At 41.6% G+C, this 20568-nt stretch overlaps 1 long non-coding RNA gene across 2 annotated transcripts in view; it reads left to right on the plus strand.

Moving 5' to 3' along the window:
- Positions 1-20175, plus strand: part of LOC115032934 — a 20839-nt gene extending 664 nt beyond the window's left edge. Inside the window, exons 2-4 of one of the 2 annotated variants that reach the window (XR_003838577.1) lie at positions 3375-3451; positions 8109-8185; positions 16903-20175. This is a non-coding gene — a long non-coding RNA (uncharacterized LOC115032934). The remainder of the gene's footprint in view (positions 1-3374; positions 3452-8108; positions 8186-16902) is intronic. The other variant, XR_003838578.1, reaches the window with a different exon arrangement.
- The last annotated feature ends 393 nt before the right edge of the window (positions 20176-20568 follow it).

A 20568-nucleotide genomic window follows, 5' to 3' on the forward strand; every position in this document is an offset into this window, starting at 1 on the left:
GTGTAGCCCTGGCTGTCCTGGAACTCACTCTGTAGACCAGGCTGGCCTTGAACTCAGAAATCCACCTGCCTCTGCCTCCCAAGTGCTGGGATTAAAGACATGCGCCACCACTGCCTGACAAGAATTCACTTTCTTGTATGGGACAATTTTGTCCCTTTCTACATAGGTGAGTCACTCAGTAGGCTCTTTGTCAACCATACAAGATTTTTATATTTGGCCCTAAGGGATGCTACTTTCCATAACTGCGAGCTTACTGTTGATTGCTGCCTTTGGATCTTTCAGTTCATTTTAGTAACCCAAGCTCAATCCAGGGTTTAACAGACTCAAGTGAATGAAAAAAAAGTATGGTTTGCCCACAGCGTGCATGGCAGTTACTTGAGGAGTCAGCTTATGAACATGGGTAGAACAGGGTCCAAACTGCAAGCTCACTCTTCTTCTCTCCTCTTCCATGTCAACCCACTCTGACACCTGAAGTCCCTAGAAAGGAGCCATTCATTTAGACTGATGCTCTACTATCTCTATTTAATGTCTCTACTAAAATTTCAGTTTGTTACCTGTGAAGACTGGGATAGTAAAAAAAAAATGCGAACATATCTATTATCAGCAATTTCTCTCATTAGATTTTCTTAAGCTTTAATCAATGGTTCTCTTTGGGTTAATTTATAAGAATAGAGAACTCTGGGCCACTGAGATGACGCAGGGAAGGAAATCATAAGTCTTCAAGCCTGAAGACTTGAGTTCTGTCTCTGGGACCCAGATTTTTGAAGGAGAAAACCAACCCCTACAAGCTGTCCTCTGACCTCTATATGCATACTATGTCATGCATGTGTTTGCACATAAGTATAAGCACACACACACACACAGATAGAACTATCCTCCATATATGAACTATTATGTTATGGCTCACACATAAACACTAGCATACACACACAAATGCACTCACACAGTTAGGGGAGGGAGACAACACACTGAGTAAAAACCTTAGGGATTAGACAGATAAGCAAGCAGGGGTCGTCAGAGAAGGGTGACAACATCTCTCCACCATGGTCTTTCAGAATGTAGCACAACCCGAAGCACAGAGAGAAGTCGGCACAGCACGTAGACAGGGACATCAGAGAGCTGAGGAGAAGTCCATGAAGGTTAAGAAGCCGAGGCCTTTGGATGTAGGAAAGACCCTGTTTCCAGTATTAAATATGTAATAAAAATTTTAGGTAAACTTTATCAACTTACCATTAGATATATTTAACGGAAGAGACCATATTTCTTTTTAACAATTTTGTCCTGGCAGTCCTCCTAGATGGAACAAAAAGCAGATGCTGGGAGAGAGGGGGGTAACCAGTGTGGGTGTGGTAAAGTCCATGGACATTTTTCTGATGCCAGAGGTAAGTCAGGGGCATCTGCGTCAGCAGGTTTCCATTTTTAGATCAGGAAATTTAGGCAGATTTGGAGAGGTGTACACAGAGGTTTAACCACAGCATGGACTGTGGACTGTGTCAGGGCCATTTGCCTCCCTAGGATGCGGGTGAGTATGGGTGTCCCATGGAAGTGCCAGGCTCTCCCCTCCCTTCCCCCAATCAGAGAAACTCTTACATACACCTTTGTCCTGGTCCTGTTCTGTAAGGCACTCTTAGTCTCAGGTCTTTGACAGTTTGTTGTTTCCCTGTAAGTCATTTCCTGAGGTTTTAAAAACTCACATTTTCTTAACACTGGCTTCTCCTTTCTTGGCAAGCAGTGCTATCCTGGGGCAGGCTTGTCAACCATGCCAAATCTGGTTTTTATTTCCTCTGTTCTTCTTGCTCGGTTTCAATGGAAGCTGATGTCTGGTACCCTTATTCTTTTCTTCTGCCCATCACTACATCTTAATTAGCTCACCTCTTTTGCTCCAGACATGTTGATGCTTTGAATTGTTCTCTTCATCCCTCAGAACCTACTTACCCTAAATTGCCTGTTTCAAGCTTCCTTGTTTCAGGCCTCCTTCTCTTTGTTGGCAATACCGGGTCATGCAGATAAAGGAAAACTAATTAATATGTTAGCTAACTAATGTATCAATCCTGTTAAGCAACACCTTCAACTGCTCAATACAGGCTTTGTTTGTATCAAGAAGAGTTCTTGAGGCATAGGCCTAGTGGAAAACTCCAGAACTGTCACAGACCACGTGGAAGGCATCTCAGTCACTGTTCACCTCGACCCAGGAGTCAGCTGCCCCTCTGTGTCTGTATAAGACAAGCCCTGGGAGGTTTGAGAGTCTAGACTTGTACTTCATTTTCACTCCAATAAGATCTTGGCAAGTACCTATAAAACTCCCTAGAGCCTCGAGGGTCTTTCTCTGCAAAGTCAGTGTTAAACAGTAAGAGGGCAATTTCCTTTCTGTATGTGGTGACCTGATTCAGTATACAAGTTTTGGCTACTAAATTATTTCAAAGTCTTCTGCAAGCACTGAGTGCCCGAGAAAGGCTTAATAAAAGATTTGGATGAAATTTCCCCTGTTAGTTGGATGGGATGTTGAGATTGGATATTTGGCAGAGTCAAGTGCTGAAAAGAGAACTTCTTATAATGCATTAGAAAAAAAAAGCTAAATGAAGTATTCATAGCCATTAAATGCTTTCTGCCCTTAAAAAAACCTCAGCCTGGCAAATCTGGAAGCTGACTGCTGCCAACCATTGTCCAAGTTTGTGATGCTGTCTTAAGGAGTCTTTGAGGCACATTGTGCTGTGATGGTCTTTAGGTTGGAACAGGACAGTCCCAGCATTTGAATCCCATTTCCATAGACTAAACTGTGTGGGACTTGCATGCTTCCAGATGTTAGCCCAAAGAAATCCTGTCTACTTGCCTTGTTCCAGAAGCCACCCAGAATTAGATTTAATAATACCGAAAGGCAGAACACAGTGTACTGGTTCAATGACACCAAATTTCTCATGAAGGCATTTGTAATTTCCTGTTTCCTCAGAGCTTAGGCTCTGAGTTCATCACATTCAACAGTCACTTGCTCTGGTCTATACAGAAGGGTATGTTTTTGAAGAGCCATGTGTGAAAAGGGGTATCGATTGGACCTCATAGCTAGATCTGAACACCCCAGGGTAAAGTCTGTTCCACATTAGGTGACTGGGCTCCCAAGACTTGACCAAAGTTTAGAGTTGAGACAGAAATTCTAAAATCTAAAGAATAAGACAGGACCCGAAGTGCTTTGCCTAAGGTCATTAACAAGATGAGTGGCAGTCACTTATTTTTAATTTCTATTTATTTATTTATTTATTTATTTATTTATTTATTTATTTATTTATTTAATTTATAGTTCATGTTGTACACTCAGGGCAAAATAGAACAAAAGAACGTTGAATATTTGACTAAATCTCTGTTCTTCTTTGTCTTCCAAGGCAACTTGCTTGTGTTTCTGTGGTGTGACCTTCTATGGCTGTTTTATGAACCTACATGTATTCTCCAAGAAGTAGAGGTAAGGCCAGTTGGCCAGGAATGTTCTACATGGTTGTCTGACTCATGTACAGCAGTCACTGACAAAACACTTGACCAAAGCAGCTTATGGGAGGCAAGTTTTCTTGTGGCTCACAATTTGAGGATACCCTGTCTTAGTTACTTTTCTGCTGTTGTGATAAGACACTGTGACCAAAACAACTTATAGAAGAGTTTACTGGGCTTACATTTTCAGAAGGTGAGTCCAGGACTACCATGGTGGAGGACATGGCAGCAGGCAGGCCAGCATGGTGCTGGTATAGCTCAGAGTCTACATTTTGATCTGCAAGTAGGAAGTGGTGAACTAATGGGGAGAGCATATAATGGGCTTTTGAAGCCCCAAAGACTGTCTCCAGTGACACCCCTCCTCCAAGATCCCACTTCCCAATCCCTACTAAATAGTTCCACCAACTGTAGACCAGACATTCAACTATGTGTGCCCATGAAGGTCATTTTCTTTCACACCACCACACAATCTATCATGGGTAGGAAGGCATGGCAGTAGGAACAAGTGCTCTCATTGCATCTACAGTCAGAAAAGAGAGAGAATTCAGTACTAGTGCTTGAACTGCCTTTTCCTTTTTACTCAGTCTTGGATCCTAACCTACAGAATGGGGCCACCTTGTAACCTGTCGGTGTGGTTACATCCATTTTGATTAACCCAGTTTTCAAACTACTCCAAAGACATGCCGAGAGGTTTGTTTCCTAGATGATTCTAGATTCTGTCAAGTTGACAATCATTATTAACTATGACATTAGGTTTCTTTATGGAAAGTATTTGAGGAGAACATTACTATAAGTTCACTGGGCATGTAGAGAGGGACGGATAATCTTATCAGTGAGGATTGCCCAGCCATGCTATGAAGATGTGGCACAGGAGATTCATATTTGGAAAACCTACCAGACTTTTTTCTGGAATTGATTCTATTGACATGAACTGACTTTTTCTTCTTTACCTTTTGAGGTGGGTGTTCCTTTTTTATCCTACCAGTTTCTTTTCAGAAAGATTCTTTGGGGTCTTACATCTTCCGGTCGTCTTTGTAATTAGAAAGAGGTGACTAACTTTGGTAGTCATAAGAATAGAAGGGGAAACGGTGAAGTGAAAAATGGAATAACTGGGAGAGGCTCCAATGGGGTGGAGGAAGGGAGGTTGATATTGAAGGAGAAAGGGGAACAAATAATATCAAGTTTGTTTGATGAAGTATCAAGAAATCATATTGTTTTATATTTATGTAGACTTATACATAATAGATGTAACTGTATTGTGTCTTTTATCTATATTACCTTAATATATGTATATATTATAGTACACACTATGGAAGCTAAGATGCTTGGTCTGACAATGCTCCCCACAAGAGCTGTAGCCTAAGAGAAAAATCCACTATCAAACACAAGAAACCTTCTTTTGAAGGGTTGGTCAGGATAGCTGAAGGTGGCTCCCAAAATAATATAGATTATTGATGTAGTCATTGATTGCCTCTTAGGTGTTAATGGTGGTCCTGTATTGTTGATGACACCACACCCTTAGAACACATTAATAGGATGGTTTTAGCTGGATTTGACCTGAAAGCCTCTTTATTGTGGTCTAGATTTCATGGTTCCAGAAAATACTATGCAAGCTGACAAGGGAGGGAAGTAATTAAAAAATCCTACCCAGCTGTAACCCCTATGAACCATGACAATTACCAGCATGACAAGATATGAATAAAGGTGCAAGACATGGATCTCCCATGTTGGTGGCAACCAAGAGCTGTCTAATTGGATTACAGGCCCACTCAAAAGGACAGAAATCGTGCCTGGTACTGGAAACCTCGCCAGCATCTCAGAGTTAGTGAGGCCTCGGACTTTAGAGAAAAACTATTACTGTCACTTTACTAGACAGCATAACTCCTCACTGCAGTCTAAATTTTATCCCTACACCCACAGTTAAGTACAGCTAACACCTTTCATCAAAGACCTTTCTCTTTATGGCTAATGGAAATGATCACATAATACTGCAACTGGAGACAATGCAGAGATCAAAGGATCATAGGGAACCAGCCCCAATGGATACATCTACATCTCAGCTCCTGCATCTGCAGCTCAGGAACATTTCAGAAGAGGCTTTGGGAAGATTGCAAGAGCCAGAATCCTAGGAAGTCTGCTGTGAGACAGTCTGTCACAGCAATAGACACACAAGCTAGTCTGGAATAATAGCAATAACAATGGATGTGTTAATATGGAAGAGGGAAATTTTCATGGGAATCCACCCCTAGACAAAGAACTGTGGCAACTATTGACTGATGGGAGAGGAGTTAGCCTTTCCTGGGATGAACCCCCTTATCATTTGTCCATTGTAGAGTTGCCAGCCTTGAAACCATATATACACAAATGTATTTACATACATTTGTGTGTGTGTGTGTGTGTGTATATATATATATATATATATATATATATATATATATATATATATACATACATAGATGGGTGTACAAATATAATAGAAAAAGAGGTTATCAACTTGAGAGTAGAGAGATGTGGAAAGGGTTCAAGGGAGGGTAACTGGGAGGGTCTTGAGGGAAGAAAGGGAGGGAGACATGATGTAATTCTATTTCAATTAAAAATATTTCACTTAAAAAGAAATGGTGGATATTGGAAGTAAAGTTTAGGTGATAAAACTTGGGTTGGTAAAAAGAACATGAATACTAAAGAGAATGAATATTCAAGAACCAACGTTCTAAATTTGTGAATTACAATGGTGCTTTTGAGTCTTAGAGATGCTACAATCCTCGTGCTAGTATCTAAGTATGTTTCTGTTACTATAACAAAGTACTAAAGACTGGGTAGCTTATGAACAACAAAACTTTGCTTCTTACATTTCTGAATGCTGGCTAGTCCAAGTCAAGGAAGCTGTGGGCTTGACAAGGAAACATTTCCTGATAAGTGGATGGCCATCTTCTCACTCTGTTCTCTCCTAGTAGAAGTGGAGTGACCTCTCTGGGCTCTCCTTAATAAGGCCACTGTCTTAGTTAGGGTTTTACTGCTGTGAACAGACACCATGACCAAGGCAAGTCTTATAAAAAACAACATTTACTTGGGGCTGGCTTACAGGTTCAGAGGTTCAGTCCATTATCATTAAGGTGGGAGCATAGCAGCATCCAAGCAGGCATGGTGCAGGCAGAGCTGAGAGTTCTATGTCTTCATCCAAAGGCTGCTAGTGAAAGACTGACTTCCAGGCAACTAGGGTGAGGATCTTAAGCCCACACCCACAGTGACACACCTACTCCAACCAGGTCACACCTATTCCAACAAGGCCACACTTCCAAATGGTGCCACTCTCTGGCCCAAGATTATATAAACCATCACAGCCACCTATCCTGTTTATGATTTAATCTACTAAAGTCCACACCTATAAAAACTGTCATATTCAGAATTGGGCTTTAACCTATGAATTTTATCTGTACTGGTCACAGAAAAGGTCCCTGATATGTCGCTGTGGATCCACTGGTAACTTGTCTATTTTATACTGAGTCATGGCCCAAATTTCTGCTCCTCTTGCTAATTTATCCTTATCATTTTTATCACTGTCCATGCTGGAAAAGAAGAATGGGAAGTGAATCTCAATTATCTACTGATCTAGAAAGAATGGTCTTTTTCAAAGAATCATCTTCCTATTTTCAGAACTTAATAGTTTTATAATTGATGGCAACTCTTGCCAGGTATAGCAAGATGTTACAGAGGTATGTAAGAGGTTTTGATACATTTATGATTACCTTGATATGTTTACAATTACCATCTGTCTTAGGGTTTTGCAGCTATGGACAGATACCATGACCAAGACAACTCTTATATGGACAACATTTAATTGGGGCTGGCTTTTAGGTTAAGAGGTTCAGTCCATTATCATCAGGGTAGGAACATGGCAGCATCTAGGCAGGCATGGTGCAGGAGGAGCTGAGAGTTCTCCATCTTCATCTGAAGGCTGCTAGCAGAATACTGACTTCCAGGTAGCTAGGATGAGGGTCTTAAAGCCCACACCCACAGTGACACACCAACTCCAACAAGGCCACACCTATTCCAAAAGGACCACACTTTCTAATAGTGCCACTCTCTGGGCTGAACATATACAAAACATCACACTATTCATCTAGTTCAAACATCTCCTTCACTCTGTACTGTTTAATGAGTAGAACCTCTCAACCTTTTCATTCTTGCTGTGCATTTTTCTGAATATTCCCTTTTCTTCAGAACCTGGGAATTCAATCCAGATTCTATCTTTGTGGATCGATTTACTCAGATTGACTCATTTACTGGATTGACTCATATTATGTCATCCCATTTATATATGGGATGACATAATATGGAATATTTTGTCACTTTAGCATACTAGTTTTGGTTGTTCATCAAACCTGTAACTTGTATCAGCATCTCATTTCTTTTCATGATTGAATAGTAGTCTCTTATGTGGATGTGCTACTTTTTGCTTAACCATTTATCTGTTGATTGTCATCAGTGATTTTTCGTACTTTGGCTATTGTGAATAGTGTCACTCTGAATAAGTCTGGTTTGAGTATCTGTTTTCATGTTGTTCAGCTATATAACCAGGAGCCTAATTGTGGGGGGTGTGTGGTTCTATGTTTAACCCAGAATGTGTTCTATAGTGACTGGATGATTTTGTTCTTCAACAATGGAGTATGGTGACAAACCTAGCTTGAGGAAGAGGCCATGAGAGCATGAGGTAAGGAGCGGATATTGAAATCCCAGAGCTGAGAGTCTGCAAGTCAGAATGATGTTCTTGAGCCTTACAGCCGAACACTGTGGCTTTATTCTGCTTCAGCGCCTAGCTTTTGCACATTGTCGACGATAGACAATAATTGTCACTTCTGTTTAACGTACTTTGAAACCATTATGTTCATGCCAGTTTTTTTACTCAATGAAATATTAGACATTAATTTTTATCAGTATCTAACAATTGGGTGCTATGGAGCATCTGATATTATCTGAGCTCCAATTCAGAATAATTTATTCCACTTTCCCTCCGATCCTGTAATTCATCCCTGTGACTATGTCTTGATAGATTTTGAGCACAGCACTTACTGTCGGCGTGAGTCCTCTTTGTCTTGACTCTGTTTTATGCATGGCAACTTGTGCATGTCAGCACTGATCTACACCCTGCCTCTGACTTCATGGTCTTTATTCAAATCCATTCTGCTCAGAAAACCAAGTAGCTGTGTTCACAAGTTCCATCTGTTGAGGTTTGCTGTGACTAGGTTTGATGGAGATGACTGACCCAAAGGAAAGGGCTCATATTCTCATGTTTCATCTCATGACTGGCACAGGAATGCTGAGGGGAGAGGGTGCCCAGATAGGCCTGTAGGGCTTGAGGGTGATAGGGAAGGGCAAGAATAGCCTTGTAACCTAAAAAGTAAGTCAGGCCAGGGATGAGGATAATTGTCCCTGGCAGACTAGATTTGCTTGCTATCCCTAACTCCAACTGCTGAATTAAACATTTAGAGAAAAATGACAAATGCAGAATTCAGGTTCTTTCAGCCTAGGGACCATTGGTGTTTGTGCTAAGTAATCAATCCCTGTGGTGGAGTTGCTTTAATGTTCACTATATACTTAGTAGCCTCCCTAGCCAGCCCCCAGGAGATGCCAGTAGCACTGTGGTACCCCTATATGTAGATTAGGAGACAGAAATCACCCTTACTTGAGAGCCACTGGGCAAAGTAAATGAGAATAAACATTTGCCTTTGGCTTATCAGTTGGCATTATTAATGGGTTGTTGTTTGAAAGATAGTATTTACTGAGGCTGTGTTGCATACCAGGAACTAACATTTTCACTCAACTATTGCTCAGAAGTGTTTGTCTGTCCTATTACGGACAAAGTCTGGGGTATGGATTCACACACAGGCAAATTTCTGCCCCATGGGGCTTTTGTTCTAGTGGAAAGACAAATGTGCTAAGAAGAATTATACAAACCTAAAATTGCAAGAGAGGTAAATGGAGGTGTGTTAGTTATGTTTCTGTGAAAAAGGTGAGGCAGTAAACAGATGGACAAGGGTCTATTTTGGCTCCCAAGGTGTGTATTTTAGTCAAGGTCATTTTGCTCCTTTGCCTTTGCGCCTGTACTGGGCATGCCCAGGAGGGCATGCAATGGAACCAAGTCATTCACTTTATGCCAGGGAACAAAAAGAAAGATCACAAGGAGTTGGAATTCTACTGTGTGTTCTGAAAACACACCCCCAGCAATCTAAGACATCCTCCTATTAGGCCATAGACATTAAAGATGTAGCACCTTCTAATGGCACTGAGCTGGGGACCAAGTGTTCTAGATCCCAAATACTTTACTGCAAGAGACCTTTAGGACCTATGCTTGGAGAGCAATTTCCCAAGGTTTTCCCACAATATGGGCTCTGTTTTGAGAGCATCTCATGCATTCACTCATGGACTAGTGTAAGAACCCCATGATATAGGTAATATTAGTCACAGCTGCTTCATAGAAAAGGAATCTCAACAGACAAAAGTGATGTGAATGATAAGTGGTAGAGTCTGGATTTTGAACCTAGATGGTTGTCATCCAAACCCAAGTTTTTAGTTACTACCTAAGGTGAGACGAAGAGAAATCTGAAGGATGAGGAGATTCCAACTGGTTGAAGCAGAGGAGTGAAATTTTGTTCCAAGACAGTGGGAAGAAGCAAATGGATAAACTTGGAGCAAAAAAGTTCTGCTGGAAAGTCGCCACGGCTGGAGGTAGTGTTTGGATGGAGGGTACAAAAGAAGATGGGTAGCAGCCATGCCATCCTGAGACAAAGGTGGTGGGGTTGGAGGTTTCAAATACAACCAGGTCACTAAGCACATGTTCCCTTCATGACATCTGGTGAGTTTGGCTTGAGGACAGGAACTCTCATCTATTGTGGTTTGTACTGCGTGTGCAGACACAGAGACGACTCCATGCCTCGCAACAACAACAGTCATTCCTTAACTTCAGAATTGTCTGTTCTGTTTATTGTCTCTCATGCCAAATCCAACTCATCCTTGCATCGTGCCCACCTCTCAACTCTGCAGTTCTGCTCTGGGACACTGTGCTCGTGGCCACTGATAGGAGTCACCCTAATTAAAGTAGCTGGCAGATAGGTGTCCTATATGTCTGGTCCCCTGTAAAGGTATCCACCCCCCCCAGCTGTCTCTGTGGTGGAGCTAGGGCTGTGTGCTTGGCCTTTGTCTATTCTCTTGGAGATAGTGTATTCACCCTCTAGGTAAACTTCATACTAATGCTCATTTGAATATTAATGTGCAATTGTACAATGTCTCTTGCACTATGTCCCCATTCTCTGGGGATTAGGTTGAGCAGGGCTTCTTGCTAGGTTTAATCACACGTTTCGTTGCTGCAGAGACTTGCCACGGTGTTGGATGTGTCCCTTTATACCATCCAAAATGCTCCGCAGCACTAACCAAATTGAAATGAGCCCCTTCATCTTACACACACACAGATAATTAAACTTCAAACACTGTTTATCTTGGTCCCCAAATCCTTAGAATGCAGAAGCAAATTAATTTTAAATCTATATCTGCTTTAAATAGTAATTGTTTAATCAACAGGCTTGATGTATAATTATATTCTTTGTTCATGCTCCTTGCAGGCTTGAATAGACCACATAATTCCTGGGTTGCTTTCATTTCTGTAATTAAATCACGTGACAGATACTTGCTATATTACAGTTGACTACAGTTGCTTTTCTCCTACCCCCTTTTAGCTTAGAGACGGTTTCTCGGGAACACTTGGATCACAAGCACACAGCTTACCGAGGCCCTCCCAGTATTCAGCTTTAATCCTTCCTCTTCGATCAACAAATAATTTACTTAGGAGCAATCGATTTTACCGGTGCTTTATCCTTTCAAAGTTGAGGCTTCTTGCCCTTCCTTTGAACTCATTCCTCGAACCTCCCTTGACGGCATAGAAATTACCTACATAAACCCACGGAAGTCATAGTATCCAGTTAGATGTTATATTTAAGGCCCAAACTGCACAAAAAATAACATTCTGGGATTTTTATTTTATTTTTTTAACCATCTGGGACTTCAGGAAGAAAAAAAGGAAGCAACTTTCATTATTAGAAGGGGTGGCTTTGGCTCCAAGAATTTATTTTACTCGCCTGGATTCATCCCACAAAAACGAGAACTGGACACTAGATAATTAGGTCAATGCTGGAATCTATTCTCTAATTGGAATTTGTTTGTCCCACACAATATGCCTGATTTTCTTTGGGTCTGTGCTGGAAATGTGATTGCTTAAGCCAATCTGGCTCTCATTTCCTCTGTCCATCACAGCCTCCAGCTCATTATCCCTCTGATTTGCTTTCCTCGAGTTCTTACAGTTTTTAATAGTTTTCTTATCTAGGCATGCAAAAGTGGTAAAGCATTGTTGATCTTGGAACAATCAATACTGTAAACATTGGCAGGAGTGATTGGAGGTGGGGGAGGAGAGAAAGGAGAGAGAGAGAGAGAGAGAGAGAGAGAGAGAGAGAGAGAGAGAGAGAGAGAGAGAGAAAGAGAGAGAACCTCATCTCAAATAGCAGCACTGCAGAGGAAGGACACTTAATGCTCATAGCAATCAGATGGTTTCTTCCTTCACCCTTCAGGGCTACATCCAAGCTGGTACTCAAGTTGCACTCAGTTCTGCACCAGTCAGTCCTGGGTCTCCTTCACTTTTTTTCATCTATTATTCCCTTTCCCACCCCAGGATTATCTGTGGTTCCGATGAGTTCCTCTTACCTCTCCAACTCTGTGCTTCCTGGGCACTGTCTGGACTTTCTGCTTTGAGCTAGCTGTGTACAATTATGATTTTCAACATCATTTCCTATCCCTATTCTGTAATTGCCAGATTTTTATTCCCTCATTCTTTTGGATATTTGTGGAATACATTTCAAATTATACCTGGGGAATTACTTTCTGCATTTTTTCATTTGCCTTTCTACATCATCCTTGCAAATGCTGAATTAAATGCATGCTATAGTCACAAATGAGTAATTGCCCTGTATTAGCAGATCTATGATATATTTTGCTGGAGAACTCTGCACTGAATTTTTTTTTCCTTCTCTTTACCGGGAGATTAATCATGATGTAGCTTGAGTTTATATGTTTTCTAAAGTATGGAATCATACATGATTATACAAATGATCATGGATATGCTTTGATTAGATGTTGTGTCAGCTAGCGGTTAGTGAGGAAACATAAAACAGTTCAGTCTTACAACAGATGTCCTGTTCCAGAGAACTGGTTGTGCCTTTAGAGTTATAATTGAGACACTGAAGAGGGGGTGAGAAGCGTCTCAGAGTTTAGCAATGGCTGACAGTTCCTTCAGTCTTGGGACAGGCATACCACACGTGGAGATTGTGATGATGGTGCTACAGCTAGGGCACCAGGGAGAGCAGGGCTGGGAGAGCTCAGAGGAGCTGGTTGTTTTTGAGATTGGGGATCTGCAGAAATAGTCCTACAGGATGCCACTGAGGCAAAGAGAGAAAGGATGGACAACTTAGCTGCTCCCTTCATTCCACCTCCATCAAGCTTTCTAGCTTCCCATAGCCTAATTATACATGGAGTTACTTGTGTGCAAGAGATCCAGTCCCCCAATACACAGAGTGGACAGAGGGAGTGTAGAGAGTAGGACTGAGAGCTAAGAGATCGATGGTGCACAATGTGGTCAGCACTACTGAGAAAAGTACCTAGGTCAGCTCTACCCAGCCCAGGCCAGTCACGTCACACAAGCCCTTTCTCTGTAATCTTGCCAATTCACCGTAGGTCATTGTCTACCTCAATGGTCCATTCTGAACAGAACTGACAGGATGGTCTTCTGTCTTCTCTTCCTCATAATGACCCCTAATAATTCTTACCAACTAGGTCTGACTCTCTAGGATTTTCCTCATTCGCATTTCCTTGACAGCTCAGATTCATTTACTAGCATACCTCTTTAAAAAAATTGATGCTCTTTTTTCTTGAATATTTATTTTTTAAAATTTTTATGTGTGTTTGGTGTGTGTGTGTGTGTGTGTGTGTGTGTGTGTGTGTATGCATGTGTGTATGTACCGCATACTTGCCTGGTGCCTTCTAAGGCCAAAGAGGGTGTTGAGTATCCCATAACTAAAGTTATGGACAGTTGAAAGCTGCTGTGCTTACCTGGAATTGAACTCCAGGCCTCTGGAAGAACAGCTAGTGCTTTTAACTCTTGAACCAACTCTCCAGTTGGCACAACTTTAGAGCAGTGGTTCTCATCCTTCCTAATGCTGTGAGCCCCTAATCCAGTTCCTCATGTTGTGGTGACCCCAAACCATAAAATTATCTTGTTGCTATGCTATAAGTGTAATTTTGCTATTGTTATGAACCATAATATAACTATCTGATATGCTGGATATCTGATATGTGGTTGCTGTAAAAGGATCATTCAATCCCCAAAGAGGTTGTCACTCTTGAGAACCACTGTGTTAGAAGAAAGAAATGAAGCAAGGTAGATTGATATGGGATGTCCACATAGTACGCTACAGACACTAATCTGGGAACGTTGTGTAGTGTCTGTCAACATGCTCAGCTGGGAAGAGCATCTGTTTTAAGGTGACACAGTGTGGTTGGAATTAGAGCCAGGGCCACGTAACACCAACTTTGTTACTGCAACACCATATTTCCTCTTGGCTTTACTAATGCTTAGAGAATAAGTGTTTTATGGATTGGCAAAGTGTTTTACCAGTGGACATGAGGAACAAATTCAGAGGGTAGTAAAATTCTATCCTTAATATTTATTTCTATCAGAATTAATCCCTTTTTGCCTCACTCAGCCATTTTAAGATTAAAACAACTGACAGATCAAATCAAGGGTCCTGAAATTGGAAGACCAGAAATGAGGAAGGATTTTTATTTTATTAACAGTGGTAAGATATGTGTAGCTCACACTAGGTGTTGTGCAGATGGATATGTTTTCCATCATAATTAAGTTTGCGTGGTGTCTTTTATCTTGGCTTTTTTGGTTTTTGAGGAAAGGTTTAGTGCTCAACTCACTGCACATCTAGGTATTTTGGATGTTAGCTTGGTGGAGGTATTGGGAAGATGCCTTTAATTGTGATGGCTTCAATTTCTTGTCCTCTTTTGTCAAGTTCCAGCAAGTGGTATGGCCATAAGGGCAAGGAAATCATTCCTCACTGAGGAGGCTAGGGGATGAGACGTGCCCATTCGTCAAACATGCGTGAACAACTAAGTGTTTTTGATGAGCAATATACTCATGTTAGAAGTTAGCAATATACTCCCGTAAGCAATATACTCACGTTAGAAGTTAGCAAGGGCTCCCCAATCAGCCACCTCCCCTAGCCCTGTGTGGGAATCAGTTAGGAGTCTCACTTTGATGGGCAATTGTATTGGACCTTCAGGGGCATAGGTAGGGATCATTCTATGGACTGCCTTTCGGGATTCCTGGAGGAGATTGAGACTTTAGATGTGCCTTTCCCTTCTACATCTCCTTGGTCTCAGGAAAGTCTGCTGAGATTCCATCTTAATTTTAGCATCCTGCTGAATGCTTCAATAAGGATCCAGGTTTACCCGTGGTACTGTTGAAATAAATCTTCTTTTTTTTCATTTGCAAAACCCAATACCATATTTCCTATAATTCACCCCCTTGCTTCTCTCCCAGTCTCCATTGCTGGTGAGAAAACATCATCACTCCCATCGCCAGACATTTAACTGTCTATTATCCATACCATCTGCTGCAGATTTTTCTGTCTTATTTTAAGATTTTAATGAAGCTTTTTAAAATTTGTTCATTTTACATCCCGTATACTAGCTATTCCATTAAGGACTCAGTTCAGATTTCCTTGGCCATCTGGAAGAAGATTGGATCAATCTCACATATATTATTGATTTTGGAACTGACTCATAACTTTTTTTTGAAGATTTATACAGGTTTTACTCATTGATCATGGTCCAGAACATTCTAGCCCACCGCTTAAATTTTATTCACAATATGGTATTCCCTAGCTGCAAAAATATTATATATAGCAATTTTTTTTATTGATCTTGGTTTGGTTATCTTTAAAACTGTTATGATGGCAGAGCAGGACAGAAGGATATTATCTGCTAGGTATCAATATCAAAGCTAAGCCCCCAGAGCTTTCTAGTCTCCTCTCACTCAGTCTTTAACAATTTGTGACTTTGAATTTGGCTGAGCACATTGCTTCCTTTCTCTCTTTTACAGATTTTGCATGGGCTCTTTAAAAAAAATTTATTTTTACTTTTATTTTTCTACAGTCCAGTCATTATTCCCCTCCTGGTCCTCCCTCCCACAGTTCCTCATCCCATTCCTCCTCCACCCCCTCCCCTATCCCTGTCTCCAAGGGGATGTTCCCCCACATCCCTGCCAGGCCTCCCCACTCTCTGGGGCCTCAAGTCTCTGGAGGGTTAGGTACATCTCCCACTGATGCCAGACCAGGCAGTCCTTTGCTGTATATGTGTCGGGGGGGTCTTGGAACAGCTCATGTATGCTGCCTGGTTGGTGGCTTAGTGTCTGAGAGATCTTAGGGTCCGAGTCAGTTGAGACTGCTGGTCTTCTTATGGAGTGACCTTCCTTCTCAGCTTCTTCCAACCTTCCCCTAATTCAACCACAGGGGTCCCCGACTTCAAGCCAATGGTTAGGTGTAAGTACCTGTGTCTGTCTCAGTCAGCTGCATATTGGGTCTCTAGGACAGCCATGCTAGTCTGTAAGCATACCATAACATCAGTAATAGTGTCAGGCCTTGGTTCTCTAAGCCAGTGGATCTCAACCTGTGGGGCGTGATCCTTTTGGGAGGGTGTTAACTACCTTTTTACAGGAGTCATGTATCAAATATCCAGCCTTTCAACCTTCCTAATACTGGGACCCTATAATGCAGTTCCTCATGTAGTGGTTACCCTCTGGCCATACATTATTTTTTGTTGCTGTTATATAACTGTAATTTTGTTACTGTTATGAATCAGAATATAAATATCTGATATGCAACCCTTCCCCAAAGGGTTATGACCCACTGGTTGGGGACAGATACTCTTATAGTAAAGATAGTAACCCCTAAGAGTGTGGAGGTCTTGTGCTTTTTCCTTTATATCTCTAGCAAGTGCCATCTGAGTGCTCAGTAAATACCAGATGCATAAGTGTGACTGCCTGCCTGGTGGACCGATGCTGAGTACCAGAAGTAGGAAGTCTTTGGAATTCGAACGGAGTAGGAAGTTTCAGGAAGTATTTTCCTTTATAAAATAAGGTTGTGTTTTTAAAAGGTTAGTATTCTTTAATCTTTTCTATGGAATGATTTTTGTTTGTCCCATTTATATATAAACACAGCTATTTCTTTTCTTTTCTTTTTTTCTTTCTTTCTTTCTTTTTTTTTTTTAAATAGAGAGATTCTCTATAAAAGCCCAAGTGTGATTTATTTGTTCTGTTTCCAGGGCAGTGTCCCACCCCAAAAAGCAGAGAAAATACAGAAGGATAAAGAACTGTGAAAAGGTCATGAACTTTGGAGTTGGGCAGAAGTGAGTGTGAGCTGCATTGCCTCTTCCTGGTGCGGAAGCTTTGTGGCCAGCACTGCATCTGTTAGATGAGGCTGCTATTGAAGAGCAGAAGAGAACATTCCACGATACAGAAAGGTCTCCAGGGTCCTGGCTAGCCTAGTCCTCACTGGCCCCACCATTCTTCCCTTCTCTAAATTCCACCAATAATGCTTTTTCATGGGTTATCTAAAACAGTGGTTCTCAACTTGTGGGTTGGTGACCCCTTGGGTAGGGATGTTAACTATCTCTTCATAGGAGTCACATAGCAGATATCCATCCTATCAGATTACATTTGCATTACAGTTCATATCCGTTCCAAAATTATAGCTATGAAAATAACGTTATAGTCAGGGGTCATGACAACATGAGGAACTTTTAAAGGGTCACAGAATTATGAAAGTTGAGAACCACTGCTCTGGGCTCTAAGACTAAGTGTGCCTGGGGATCTGCACACTTCTCTCTATTCCATTCTTCTACTAGTTCATTCTTCCTGATGCTTCAGAACTCAGCCAGAGTGTCACTGTCTCAAAGAAGCCTTCCCTATCTCCAGCTAAGTGGGAAGCCTTGTGAAGTGCACCCTGAGCATCATAAGACTCTTCATAATTGTTGTCAAGGCTAATAATTGTGTCACTAACTCACTCCTTTCAGAATGTCACATGAAGTTGTGTTCACTTCCATCCCATTCTTCACAACTGTTTTTTATCTTTAAAGCTTTGGGTGGGAAAGTAAGAATAATGGAAACAGACAAGGACCTAAATGAATGTACCCTAACCTCCTATGACCGTCTGAACATTTCTCCCTTGGCTCTTCCTTTGAATCCCATAGTTCTCAGCTCTTCTGCTGCAACAGAACCCTGTGGAAGATTTGGAAAAGTGAAGATAGCAACTTAAGATATCCTGGGTTCCTTTCATCAGCCTTTTTAATGTTTTCTGGGTGATTTTTAAAAAATGTAACCAGGGTTGATAACCACTACTCTAGGCAAGGATTTATTTTGAAAAAACTTTTTTTGACTGTACAATGTTCTTTGTGAAAGTTATGTATCAATTGGAGTAGGTAAAACAGCTTAGCATTTAGCTTCTGCATTGACTATGGTCTTTAGGATGTACTATGGTCCTAAGGATGCACTATGGTCCTGAGGATGCACTATAGTCCTGAAGATGCACTAAGGTCCTAAGGATGTACTATGGTCCTGAGATGCGCTAAGGTCCAGAGGATGCACTATGGTCCTTAGATGCACTATGGTCCTGAGTATGCACAATTTCCTGAGATTCACTATAGTCCTGAAGATGCACTAAGGTCCCGAGGGATGCACTATGGTCCTGAGAATGCACAATTTCCTGAGATTCACTATAGTCATGAGGATGCACTAAGGTCCCGAGGGATGCACTATGGTCCTGAGGATGTACTATGGTCCTGAAGATGCACTAAGGTCCCGAGGGATGCACTATGGTCCTGAGATGCACTAAGGTCCTGAGGATGCACTATGGTCCTGAAGATGCACTAAGGTCCTGAGGATGCACTATGGTCCTGAGAATGCACTATGGTCCTGAGGATGCACTATGGTCCTGAGGGATGCACTANTATGGTCCTGAGGATGCACTATGGTCCTGAGGGATGCACTATGGTCCTGAGATGCACTAAGGTCCTGAGGATGTACTATGGTCCTGAGATGCACTAAGGTCCTGAGGGATGCACTATGGTCCTGAAGATGCAATCAGATCCTGAGGATGCACTATGGTCCCAAGATTCACTATAGTCCTGAGGATGCACTATCGTCCCAAGGAGGAGGAGGGAAAAAGAGGGAAGAAGAAAACTGGGAATGTTTTGGATGTGTACAAGACCACATGATCACGATGAGGTGGGACGCTGTGAAAGCGAACCCCATCTTCTTCCAAACTTGCTGAGGGCAGGGTTTGTCTAGATGTGCTAAGACTTTTGTTATTTTCAGGCAGTGAATAATATAGGGTATTCTTGGATATGCCTTCTCCCTGACAGGATATTGGATGAAATGGCTTTAGTGTGGGAACAGCTTCCAGGATATTGGCCCTGGAAGACGCTTTGGTGAGGAGTGGTTTGAATATGCTACTCAATGCCAGTTGGCAAAGATTCTGGGGAAAAGTAAGCAAGCTTTCGTTTCAAAGAATGAATTAGTAGAGTCTTTAAAAGGAGGGAAATGGTAAAAAAAAAATAGAATAATTGGGTATAAAAACTCTCTGATGCTAAGTTTTAAAACAAAGCCTGGTAGTTTCTGACCTAAAGGCCCAAGCCTGCCAACCACCCATTTTTGTACAACTTGTAACTAAGAATGCATTTTATATTTTCAAATGGCTGAAAATAATCAAAAGAAGAATTATATTTCATCACCTATGAATGGTATATGAAATTCAAATTTCAGTGTTCATAAATAAAATATTACCGGAGCACAGCCACACTTCATTTATGGGTTACTGCCATAGCTGCTTTTGTTATACAAGGGCCGAGTTGAACAACTGCTGTACTGCTGTAGACTGTGTAGCCCACAATAGCCCAGCTATTTACCGTCTGATTCTTTGCTGATACAGCTCGCTGATCATTGTGTTGAAGAACCAGATAAAGATCTTACTAGGAAGATTAACCATGAGTAGTAAAGAAGAGCAAAGGAAGAAGAGAAGAGTGTAAAGGAAATCATGTTTAGATTGCTAAACATACTATACAGTTCCTCTACAACTCCAGGGTAGCGTTAGGGTCCCAGCAGAGCACAGGCATGAGCTAAAAGTGAAATCATTGGAAGAGAATAATACAATGGACTGCGTGCAAAGAGAGAGCAGTGGTGACCAGCTATAACATACTTCATAGGCTACGAGCAAAGAAACCATTGACACCTCTAGGCCTGAAGAGTTTAGGGAAGGGAAGAGTTTCCAGAATCCAGAATAAAAGAATGATACAGGCAGACCAACCTTCAAAGCAGTAGCAAAGGACGTAGCAATTCATAAAAGACTCATGGAGACCATATTTTGTCCCCTTTCCAGTTTCCTGCGAAAATAAGTGTCTATTCTTCTCCACACCCCCTTTACAGTTTTGTATTTTGATATCCTACTTCAGTTTGATGGTCACTTTTCATAGTCTCTTTCGTCTTTCAAACTCACAACCTTTAAGCAGAAGGCACAGAGGCACAGAGGCAATACCTTGGGCTATAGCCTTTTCTTTCTGTTTTTTGATTTTTGGTTTTTGTTCTTTTCAAGACAGGGTTTCTCTGTGTAGCCCTGGCTGTCCTGGAACTCACTCTGTAGACCCGGCTGGCCTAGCACTCAGAAATCTGCTTGCCTCTGCCTCCCGAGTGCTGGGGTTAAAGGCGGGTACCACCACTGCCCGATTCCTTTTTGTTTTTAAGTTGGGCTAAAAAGTATGGGAGGTGGTGCCAAGGCTTTCAATGACTGTCACTCTTGTATGAAGCAGCAGAAGTAGGTGACAGTGAGGGTGGTCAGGGGTGACTTGTAGCTGGCTCTGCATCGTGTCCCCCCTCACAATTCAGGATGCAGGTCCGTACCTGGCCACATAAAGCTACATATCTGTCTTTTGTATCTT

Source organism: Mus caroli, chromosome 13 (genome assembly GCF_900094665.2).
Source record: "Mus caroli chromosome 13, CAROLI_EIJ_v1.1, whole genome shotgun sequence".
Lineage (NCBI taxonomy): Eukaryota > Metazoa > Chordata > Mammalia > Rodentia > Muridae > Mus > Mus caroli.